Consider the following 12,620-nt stretch of genomic DNA (forward strand, 5'->3'; position numbering starts at 1 on the left):
TTCACTTATAAAGTCTGACCACAAAAAAATCCTTTGGTGCTGTTTTAGAATGGTTGTGTCAGAAAGAACCATTTGGTTGCAAAGCCCCGAGGTTATTGCAGTCATGGGGGGTTATGCTTGCAAATGAGAATTGGAACGACTTGAGGTTTTCATCACAGTAACTTGGTGAGGGACATGGAACCCTTGCTGGGCTCATTTATCTTCACCCCAGCCAATTATCCTATTTATGTTTCTCCATAAACCTGCCTCAGTTGTATTATCTCTTCTCTTTGTGTTTATAATCATTTTTTTTTGTCCAGTTTTTAACAAGCTGATTATTGTTTGAATTTTATTTCCAAAATCCCAGGGAAATACCTATGATGGTATTTTTTTTAAAGAGAGAGTGAGAGAGGAGAGAGAGAGAGAGAGAGAGAGAGAGAGAGAGAGAGAGAGAATTTTTTAATATTTATTTTTTTTTAGTTATCGGCGGACACAACATCTTGGTACGTGGTGCTGAGAATCGAACCTGGGCCGCACGCATGCCAGGCGAGCGCGCTACCACTTGAGCCACATCCCCAGCCCCCTATGATGGTAATTTAAAACACCCAATTTCCTGGTGAGCTGAGTGTTTATTGAGGGCTCTTTTTTTTTTTTTTTTGGTTCCAGGGACTGATCTCAGGGCCACTCGACCACTGAACCACATCCCCAGCCCTTTTTTGTACTTTTATTTAGAGACAGGGTCTCACTGAGTTGCTTAGTGCCTCACCATTGCTGAGACTGGCTTTGTACTCACAATCCTCCCTGCCTCAGCCTCCCGAACCGCTGGGATTACAGGTGAGTGCCACTGTGCCTGGCGAGGGCTCTTTTTTAAAAAGAATTTTTCAGATTATATTTTTTGTATTAGATTCCTATTATTGCCATCATACTTTCCTAACAAAATAAACAAAAATTTAAGTTGTTTTTGGCTTAAAACATTAGAAATTGATTTCCTTACAGTTCTGCAGGCTAGAAATAAAAATTGAAAGTATTGGCAAGGCCACAGTTCCTTGAAGACTCCAGAAAGTTTCTTTTGCTTCTCCCAGCTTCGGGTGGCTCCAGATGTTCTTTGGCTTGTGGCTACACCACCATGGACTTTGCCTCTGTCTTCAAATGGCTTTTCTTCTGTGTCATTAGAACTCTTAACTTTTGACTTAGGGCTCACCTGAGTGTTTCCCAGATGGTCTCATGGCAGGATGCTGAAATGAATCCTACAAGATCCTTGTGTGCAGTCTCGTTTTCTGTTGTTTGAGTTACCCATGGTCAACCATGGTCTAAAAGGAACAATTCACATGTTCAATTGTGCACCTTTTTAAGAAGTGTGATGCAACTTCACGCTCTGTCCTGTCTGGGAATGGATCTCATCCTTTCATCCAGCATGTCCACTGTATGTGCTGCCTGTCTGCCAGACACTTGGTAGCCTTTTTGGTTATCAGATTGGTTGTTGTGGGGTCACAGTGTTTGTGTCCAAGGAATCCTCATTTTATAAGATATTTAGAAAGAGAGACAGTAAAAGAAAGAGAGAGAAGAACACATTCACATTACTTTATTACAGTACATTATTATAATTGTATTATTATTACTTATTGTTAACCTTTAATTGTGTGAATTTATAAATTAAACTTTAGGTACATATGTATAGGAAAAAACCACATTATACATAGATTTCAGAACTATTGGCTATTTCAGGTAACCAGTGAGTATTTTGAAAAGTTTCCTGTTGTAAATAACGGGGACTGTTGTGTCTATTAAGATCCCCCCCCCCTTTTTTTTTCAAATAAGATATCATGTCCAGACTTCAGGGTTAGGAAGGAGATGGACATATGTTTGGAAGACCACTATTCATCCTACTATAACCTTCAGAGTATATGGGCCAAGCACACACTAATGGCCCATCCACTGGCTGGATATCCCCAGTCCAAGGTACAAAGGAAAAGTCTAGTACTATTCCTTTTATGCTGAAATTGCCGACAAGAACCAGCTCCTATGAATTTGTCTGACACCACATCTGGCTAGCTCAACACCTTGAACATGTGTCAGCTGGGTCTTTCAGTACCCTTGCCAAAATCTGTTAGTTGAAAATTTTAAGTAGAACTTAGTTCCCTGAGTGGCATAACATTATTTAGTATTGACCATTTGAATCTGGAAAACAATCCACTGAGAAAAGACTTTACCCCAAAGAACAAGACCATATTCAATTAGACAAATTAAGTCCTATTCACATAAACAAATTAGAAAATGAAAGGTTTTTTTTTTTTTTTTTTTTTTTTTTTTTAATGAGACTATTCCTCTTTCAGATGGCAAATTGGTGTAATTGACCATTTGTCAGGACAAGAGGTAAAGACTCTTACTAATGAAAAATTTGCTCTAACTTATTTAGGTATAATTTAAAGCCAAGTGGAGGTTGAAATAAACCTGCCTTTATGCCACTTAATTCAAATCATAAACTATTTTTGCTTGTATTCCTTCTCTGATCCTGTCCAGGAAACACCTTTTCTCTAGAAAAAGTCATCAAGACTGTAAAACATTCAACATGAGCCCAAAGCAGATTTTTCCCTATGGACTCAGAAACCATGGCTTCATTTGATTCTACTATAAATATCTACATTTCAGCAGACAAGGGCAAAAAGTCTCAAACTTAGTGCAGTGCTGTGGAGGGTAGCTCTTTGAATTTGGCAGGGAAAGTTTTATGAATATTACCAAGGTTTTTTTCTTCCCTGTCATTTATTTTAGTAAAAACTATTTGAGTATTCTATGAATTAAATAGAAACTTTCATATATATAAGTATGGGACGAAAAATCTGGTAATCTGTATTTTTGTGAAAAAAATCTGTTAGAATATCAGTTGGAATAAAAATAAATACTAAATCTTGGAGTATTTCTTATTGAGCTCTTCCTCTGTTTTATTTTTCTGAACAGTTAAATTTGCTATTTTAGTCATAAGTATGAAGAGATGCAGAATGGCTAAAACTGAATGCTCCAACAACAGGATAGGATGATAACCCAAAGATGGTTAATTTCAGTCAAATAAGAAATATACGTGTTCTAAATTCAAAAATTTTCATTGAACTTTAAATAACAATGATACAAAAAGGTCAACTTTCAGGTTGTCAGGGACAAGGTGGGTCTTGTCATTGTAAAGACTCTGACATTGACTATCAAGGGGAAGAATTTGTTGGGCTTGTGAAAAACTAACTGTAGAGTGATAGACATTGCTGTCAGGAGTACCCTGCTGTCTAATGTTCATCAACCAAAGAGACAATCAGATTCAGGCAAACACTTTCATGTGTGAAATTAATTGTGGGGAGAGGACACAGAACTGGGAAGTTCTAGGAAAAAGCTTTGGATTTGTTGCTCTAATAGTGCACTGTGCTATAATAGTGCACTGTGATCAGTGCACTCAATATGGGGGCAGACCTGATGGTTAAAAATGAAAAAGGCCATGTTTGGTCTCTTCACAGAAATTGATGAAGAGATAGAGATAGTGTACTAGCTCAGCCAAACAGGCTACATTTAGGGAAGGGTTCTAGTCTTTGCAGAGAACCGTATAGCAATAAACTGATATTAGAAGCAGAAGAAAAGTAGAAATTAAACTCTATGACCTAGACTAGCAAAATGAAGACTTGGAATTTATTGAGCTTCAAGGTTCCCTTGGCATTTAGAAACAAGACTATCAATCCTAAGAAGCTTCAAAACAGGAATGAATTCAGGACTCACTCACCATCTTGGTTATCCGACATGGGGTAGTCTGACTCTGAGAATCATTTCTGAGATTTGTGTCCTAAGATACCCAACCTATTGGACAATGTCCTTCCCAATTGGTTAGGAGTTGGTTAAGCTGAAAGGGGTATTAACTGAAAACATTGAGATCAGGAGAAAAGAGTATATTTAGAACTTGGAAATAAACCTAAGGACCTTAATGTGTTAGAGTCTGTAAACAAGTCTGGATGGCGCCTGGCAAAATGCCAGGGGGAGTGGTTTGTGAGGTGGAGCCAGCGAGCCATTAAGTGTGGAGATTCCTTATTGGTTGACTGCTGTACCTAGTTTATGTTAATTAAGATAAGCTGTGTGGAATGTATAAATACCTCTGTTGTCCTACAATAAATGGCTCCCACTCCTGTTGTATCAATGTACACAAGTTGCTTGTCACCCCCCGGTTATTTTGCCCAGCCAGCCGAGCTACGGCATTAATGCTTATCATAATTAGAGGTAAAATAAGATAGTGAGAATCCAAGCATTGACTGTCTTCTATGGTAGAGTTGGTTATTTCTGCTTTAGTCTGCAATAACTACTTGTATGTCCATCTATTTAATTCACATACTCAGATTGCATTTAGTTATTCAAGAAATATTTTTAGCATGCTGTTATCGAATTACAGTACTGAATTGTGCAGAAAATGCAAATGTTGACAATGCATAGTCCTTGCCATCTTGATTGCTTTTAATTTGTTCAATAGTGGAGTAAACATTGGTTAAACATGTCTATATGCAAAGATTCCTATTAAAAACTGGAACACATACTACCATGATTGAAAAATACTCAGTTTTCAGGAGGTTGGAGATTATGTCTAAATGCCCTTCTATCTCAAGAAGTTATATTTCTAGGGATATCTGTGTAAAAGCTGAAAAGAGACAATGAATGTCTTATGTATGAATGAACCCAGAAAGTCAATTATAATGTGGAAATGCTTTACTTTGTTTTATGCCCATAACTTCTGTTACATCACTCTCACCATGCCTATTAAGAATGATTATTCTTTGCTATTTCCTTTGAGAATCACATAGCTCTTAATCTCATCCAAGGGATATTTCTGATGAAAAAAGATGTTTATTGGATGAGCATACAGAGACAGAGAGGCACATACACACATGTGCACACACACACATTTTTGGGCAACAAAATTTCTTACTTTTGGGCAGAAGTTAGACTTTGGCTTAGATTTTGTATGAACCTTTATATTCATCTTTTCTCCAACACAAATGAATTAATTTAGTGCAGATGAAGGTCATTTGTGGAGATCTTTTTATGCTCATATATAATCATAGACATATCCAGCTATTTTCATGTTTTCACATAGTTTATCAATTGCTCTATTCATTTAGTCAGTTCTCCATTTTGGTGAGACCCACATCTGTGCATTCAGCCAATTGTGTATTGAAAATATTTGAACAAAAATACATCTGTACTGAAAATGTACTGATTTTTTTCATGTAGTTATTCCGTTAGCAATATAGTGTAACAACTATTTAACTAGTATTACATGGTATTAGGCATTATGTAATTTGGAGACAATTTAATAAATATGGAAGGATTTCATAGATTATATGCAGATATCACACCATTTTATATAAATCTTGAGCGTCATGGATTTCAGCATGGAAATACATCCCTTGTAGGTATTGAAAGACAACTGTATCTTACAAATTATCATATTCTTCCCAGACTCAGTGAAGTAGTGTTTCAGTCAGCTTTTTCACTATTGTGACTAAAGGACCTGACAAGAAGAATTGTGGAGGAGAAAAAAGTTATTTGAGGGCTCATGGTTTCAGGGGTCTTAGTCCATAGAAGACTGGCTACATTCCTCTGGGCTCAAGATGAGGCAGAACATGATGGTAGAAGAGTGTGGTAGAAGGAAGCAGCTCATATGGTGATAAGCCGGGGGGGGGGTGGGGGGGGGAGAGAGACAGACAGACAATCAGACAGACAGACTCCATTCTCCTGATACCCTATAGCCACTCCCCTAAAGAACCACTTTTTCCAGCTACACCCCACCTGTATCCACTTACCATTCAATTATTTCCACCAGGGATCAATTCACTGATTAAGTAAAGGCCAGTAACCCAGTAATTTCTCCTCCAAGCCTTCTTGCATTGTCTCACAATGTTTTGGGACAACACATCTAAACCATAACAAGTAGGTTGATATTATTTCCATTTTTGCATAATATGAATCCAAGTAAGTTTTGAAATTTCAAAGAGCAGACAGCTAATGTAGGAACTGAAAAAAAAAAGCCAAACTAGCTTGTTTGTTTTTTGTTTTTGTTTTTTAACTTTCATGTTCATTCTGTAGTTATTTGGAGAATGCACTTGACTTTCTCTGCACTTATCTATCTATCTATCTATCCATCCAAACTGAGATGGCCATGTTTCAGTGGAAAGCCGTTTTTTTCCTGCTCTAGGACATTCTTCTAGTATCTAGTGTATGCAAACAAACTAAGGACTCTAGATAAAGCTGTTCCATCTCAGTGAATGTTTGTCATTTCATTCTCTACAAGATATAAATATTATTTTTTAATTAATGGGTAGTGATAAACCAACACATTTTGTTAAAAAAAAATGAGGTTTTCTCTAATAAGTGACATGAGACTAGGCAAAGAATATAAACTTGGTATATTTGCAAAGTAAATACCTTAAATTTTCTTTTAGAGATTTTGAATAGAAATAGATCACTGCATCTGTTATTATACCATGGACTTGTGTTTTTCAGCCTAAATTATGATTTCCTCTGTCCTTTGATGATGAAAATAATTTGCAAGTAGGCTTATTGGGAAAAAATTCCCTTATGCAGCATTTGTATCTCTCTCAAAAAGAGTCTAAAAAGTTCATAGATAGTATGGGGGTCTTACATGTGGGATTTGGGGCTTTAATTTTATTTTTGTTTCTATAAAGAGTTAGAAACACTTACTGAACTATGGTTCATTCTTTTCTTCCTGTGCCAGGACCCCTCTGCGTTGTCTAAGCCTCATGTGATTGCTGATTCCTTCTCCTCTATTGTCCTTGCCCGGATTCAGCATTAAATTTACAAGAGCTCCAGAAATGAGCTGAATCTATTTCTATTTATCCTATATGTGAAGAAATCCCACAAGGATTTGATCAAAGCCATTTGTAAATTGACCCTGTATCTTCTGACATAGAAGTTATTGGTTTGGTGATTCCACATCTTAAATGATTATTGAATTCAAGCTTGATCTTTCCTTCATTGTGTCATGTTTGCTCAGATATATACTTTTGAAGACAATCATATAATTTCTTCCTTTTTTCAAGTTTCTTTTTAAAAATAATTCCTTGTTTCTTATGCTTCCATTACTGAATTAACTCTTTTTTGTTTTTTTTTTTGGGGGGGAGGGGGGGTTGGGCACTAAAAGGTAATACCAAAATGAATCCTCCCTTTTGGTCTCTTGATCATTAGTTTACTCCCAAATCTTCCAGCTGATTGTGAAATATTCTTAGGACACATATTTTCTTTACTAGTTAGCTGAAATCTGTATTTAAGATAAGTTTCTTTTTTTTTTCCTTTATACTAATTTCTATCAAAGAGATTAGAGGGAGGAGGTGGGGAGAGAGAGAAAGGGTAGCACAAAGGAGGAGAGGGAAGAAAGGGTCCAGAAAGCCTTTACCTTGTACTTAATTTCCTGCTACAGTTCATCAGTCTTGTGATTGACAGGCCCGGGATCTTCATTAGTGCATCTGGGTTTTTCAAGGATCTCAGTCTTGGCTAAAGAGTTTCTCCACAAGGGGCAGATACTATCTGCTTTGGGTTAATTCATTGCCCAAATGACACTTCTTTTTGGCCCTTTTCCAGTCTCAGTCCATTAGCAATTAGAAACGTAAGCAAATCAGAAGTCATTAATACTTAAGGGAACCTTGGAGCCCCATGCCATAGATCTAGGCCAAGGTTCCCACATTATTTTTTCAGGCCAGGGGGAGTATAGGGAGTGCTGATAGATTATAAGAAGTCTCAGAGTCATTCACCCTAAGTCAGTGATTCCATTTAAGGTACGTTATAAACTGAGCTGCATGAAAATGGAAGGTTATGAAGCTACCTACATAAATAGAAAATGTGAAGTTTTTTATAGCTCTTTAGGCACAGATTATTAATGCTGTAATGGCACTAAAGAGTATTAAATGCAAATTTGCAAAGCTCTAAAGGGCTTTATTAGGGTAAGCAACATTTTATTGAGTCAATTCAGTTACTATTTTAATGAAAATCTGGGAAATAAATCTCAGTGGAAGTCACCACAGATGTTCTATCATGTATTCTGGGGAATAAGCAACTGCACTTGGCAGAGTAGTGAGGGAGAAAACCTGGAGTGGGAAGGCAGGGGTTGAAAGAGATGAGATTTTATGTCTTTAATCTGTTATTTCAGAGTGATCTACCCTCAAATTACTTATTGCATTTGGCTAAGAAACAGTGTCCTGTTTTCTGATGTCAAATTGGATCCTCCATGATTTACAAACAAAAGTTGAGTGGCATTGTCAATGTTTAGTAAGTAAAGAATGCACTTTTAGTTTGAAAGTCAAGTGAGAAGGGTAAAAACAACAAAGAGATAAAGAGAAAAGGGAAGGAAAGAAAAGATAGAGTCATTTTTTTGTTTGTTTGTTTCAGGATGCATAAGAAGACTGGCTGTTAAGGCACGGTCTCTAAAGAACTCTAGGTGTTAGTCATGGGATTTGCCGTTTACTAAGAATGCCCTGCTGGATAATTCACTTAACATTTTGAATGTAAGATATCATTTTTCAAGATCACTCTTCTGCTGTTTTATTCCATACTTTGTGGGAAGATAAGTTTCTTTGGCTACCACATGCTACTTACTAGCAGGCTTTCTTAGCATTGGGAAGCTAAAAACTTCACCACACATTTCAAAATGTTCTCTGAATGGCATTGGAAAACCACTGTGCCTGGCTGACTTCTAAGATTCCTTTCAGTTTTAAAAATATGATAATGTGGTATGTTATTTATGTGGGATCATGCAGTTTATTAGGCAAATTGGAATACTTTTGAGAGAATAAGTCAATAATAATAGTGGACCATGTGGCAAAATCAACAAATAAAATTCACCTGGCCATATTAGTCACTGGTTTGAATGACTCAGTTCTAAAGTAGTTTTATTGTGAAGTGAAATATTCAGTAGTTCTCCCTTGTCTGCAATTTTGCCTTCCAGTTTCAATTAGTAATGTCAACTGTGGCTTAAAAATATTAAATGGAAATTTTCTGAAATAAGCAATTTGTAAGTGCATGCGTTTCTGAGTAGTATGATTATATCTTGCACAGTTAGTTCCATCCCATCTGGAATGTTTACCATCCCTCTGTCCAGTGTATCCAAGCTGTATTTACTACTGTCCTGTTAGTTAATCAGTAGGCTTCTTGGTTTTCAGATTGATTGTCATGGAATTGCGGTGTTCACGTTCCATTAACCCTTGTTTTCTTTAATGATGGCCCTAATGTGCAAGATTTATGTTGTTGGCGATTCAGGTATGCAAGAGAAGCTGTAAAGTATTTCCTTTAAACAAAAAAATAAAAGTTCTCCTTTTAATAAGGAAAGAAAAAATATGCTGAGGTTGCTAAAGTATATGGGAAGAACAAATCTTCTATCTATGAAATTTTGAGGAAGAAAAAAAATTCATGCTAGGTTTTGCTGTTTTATTTCAAACTGCAAATGTTAATGGCCACAGTGCATAATCAGTGTTCAAGTAAGATGAAAAAGACATTAAGTCTGTGAATGCACATATAGGAAAAGTATAGTATATATGGCATTTTGGTACTATCTGTGATCTTAGGCATCTTCTGGGGTTATTGGGATGAACTTCTTATGCATAAGAGAGCTGCTCTACTTAAAAATGACAAAAGAAATTTGTGAAAATAAAAAAAGTATTATGAAATGATGAACCAGGTAACCACTACTCAGATCAAAATTAACAATACTGAGATCCCCACACAAAGTCCCTTTATGACTCTTTTCAAATATTGCTCTGATTTCTCATTTTCCCTAAAGTCAGCTACTACCTTAACTTTTACAGCATTGCTTCTTTCCATTATTTTGCTTTTATTACAAAAGTGACATGTATTCCCTACAAAACAAGTTACATTTGAATTGTATAAAGTAAAAAATTAAGGTCTTCCCCATCCTAAACTCCATTTCTCTGTGGAGACTATGATTAAAAATTCTTTAGATTGTTTTTTAAATGCGTGTATAATCACAACCTTTTTATGCAAAATTGAGATCATTCAGTACATATTATTCTTTAACTTGCCACTTGCCATATATATATATATATATATATATATATATATATATATATATTTTTTTTTTTTTTTTTTTTTTTTTTTTTTTGGACTTCTCCATACATAAGCCATGGTGACTAATACTTAATGCTTTTAGTACCTGCAAGGGCACTTCCTTTTCTTCTTATTTTGGTTAAGGGTATATGGGATGGATGGGAGGGCAGCAGATGAGGCAGGGAGAGGCCTGTGTTTTCTGAACACTAAGAGAAAAAGAAAACTCAAATTACTAAAATACAAGATGAAGAAGGAACTATCACAATGGACATGTCTGAAATACAGAAGATCATTAGAAACTATTTTGAAAATTTATACTCCAATAAAATAGAAAATATTGAAAACATTGGCAAATTTCTAGAGAAATATGACCCAAACTAAATTTAAACAGATAATTTCAATTAATGAAATAGAGAACACAATCAAAAGCCTACCAACCAAGAAAAGCCCCGGACCAGATGGATTCTCAGCCGAGTTCTATATGACTTTTAAAGAAGAATTAACACCAATACTCCTCAAATATTCCATGAAATAGAAAAGCAGAGAACCCTTCCAAACTCATTCTATGAAGCTAATATCATCCTGATACCAAAACCAGACAAAAACACATCAAGGAAAGAAAATTTCAGACCAATATCCCTGATGTATATAGATACAAAAATTCTCAATAAAATTCTGACAAATTACACACAAAAACATATTAAAAAGATACTCCGCCATGATCAAGTGGGGTTCATCCCAGGGATGCAGGGTTGATTCAACTACAGAAATCAATAAACATAATTCATAAAATTAATAGACTTAAAAACAAAAATCATATGATTATCTCAATAGATGCAGAAAAAGCACACTTTCATGTTCAAAACACTAGAAAACCTAGGGAAAAACTACCTCAACATTATAAAAGTCATATATGCTAAACCCAAGGCCAGTATCATTCTAAATGGAGAAAAATTGAAGGCATTCCCTCTAAAAACTGGAATAAGACAAGGATGTCCTCCATCGCCACTTCTATTCAACATCATTCTTGAAACCTTAGTCGGAGCAATTAGAAGAAAGAAATTAAAGGTTTACAAATAGGTAAAGAAGAACTCAAACTATCACTATTTCCTGATGATGTGATTCTGTATCTAGAAGAAAAAATTCCACCAGGAAACTTCCAAAACTAATAAATGAATTCAGCAAAGTAGCTGGATATAAAATTAAAACCCATGAATCAAACGCATTCCTATACATCAGCAATGAATCCAATGAAAGAGCAATTGGAAAAACTACCACATTCAGAATAGCCTCAAAAAAAAAAAAAAAAAAAAAGGTGGGGGGGGGCTGGGATGCTACCTAACAAAAGAGGCTGAAAGACCCCCTACAATGAAAACTAGAGAACACTGAAGAAAAAAATTGAAGAAAACCACAGAAGATGGAAAGATCTCCCATGCTCCTGGATAGGCAGAATTAATATTGTCAAAATGGCCATACTCCCAAAAGAGTTATACAGATTTAATACAATTCCTATTAAAATCCCAATGACATTCTTCATAGAAATAGAAAAAAATAATCATAAAATTTATTTGGAAAAATAAGAGACCCAGAATAGCCAAAGCAATCCTTAGCAAGAAAAGTGGAGCAGGAGGCATCACGATACCAGACCTTAAACTTTACTACAGTGCTACAGTAACAAAAACCGCATGGTATTGGCACCAAAATAAACTTGTAGACCAATGGTACAAAATAGAGGACACAGAGAAAAACTCACATAAGTATGTTTTATCATCCTAGACAAAGGTGCCAGAAACATTCACTGGAGAAAAGGTAGCCCATTCATCAAATGGTGCTGGCAAAACTCGATTCCATATGTAGCAAAATAAAATTAAATCTTTATCTTTCATCCTGCACAAAAATCAACTCAAACTGGACAAAGACTTATGCATTAGAACAGAGACATTTTGCCTAATAGAAGAAAAAGTAAGCCCAAATCTTCACCATGTCTGCCTAGGATCTGACTTCCTTAATGAGATTTCTAAAGTGCAAGAAGTAAAATCAAGAATCAATAAGTGGGATGGATTCAAACTAAAAAGCTTCTTCTCAGCAAAGGAAATGATCAATAATGTGAGGAGAGAGGCTACATATTGGGAGAAAATCTTTACCACATGCACCTCCATTAATCTCTAAGACATATAAAGAACGCCAAAAACTTAACACACACACACACACACACACACACACACACACACACACACACACAAGCAAATAACCCAATCAATAAATGGGCTAAGGAGCTAAACAGACATTTCACAGAAGAAATGCAATAGATTAACAAATATATGAAAAAGTGTTCAACATCTCTAGCAATTAGAGAAATGCAAATCAAAACAACACAAAAATTTCATCTCACTCCTGTCAGAATGGCAAATATCAAGAATACAGGCAACAATAAATGTTGGCAAGGATGTGGGGAAAAGGTACCCTCATGCACTGCTAGTGGGACTGCAAATTGGTACAACCACTATGGAAAGCAGTATGGAGATTCCTCAGAAAACTTGGAATGGAAC

General features: G+C 35.8%; 1 long non-coding RNA gene across 1 annotated transcript in view; it reads left to right on the forward strand.

Annotated features, from left to right (window-relative positions):
* Positions 1-12,620, forward strand: part of LOC143408787 (uncharacterized) — a 161,315-nt gene that overhangs the window by 129,668 nt on the left and 19,027 nt on the right. The window lies entirely within an intron of this gene.

This window comes from Callospermophilus lateralis, chromosome 10 (genome assembly GCF_048772815.1).
Source record: "Callospermophilus lateralis isolate mCalLat2 chromosome 10, mCalLat2.hap1, whole genome shotgun sequence".
NCBI lineage: Eukaryota > Metazoa > Chordata > Mammalia > Rodentia > Sciuridae > Callospermophilus > Callospermophilus lateralis.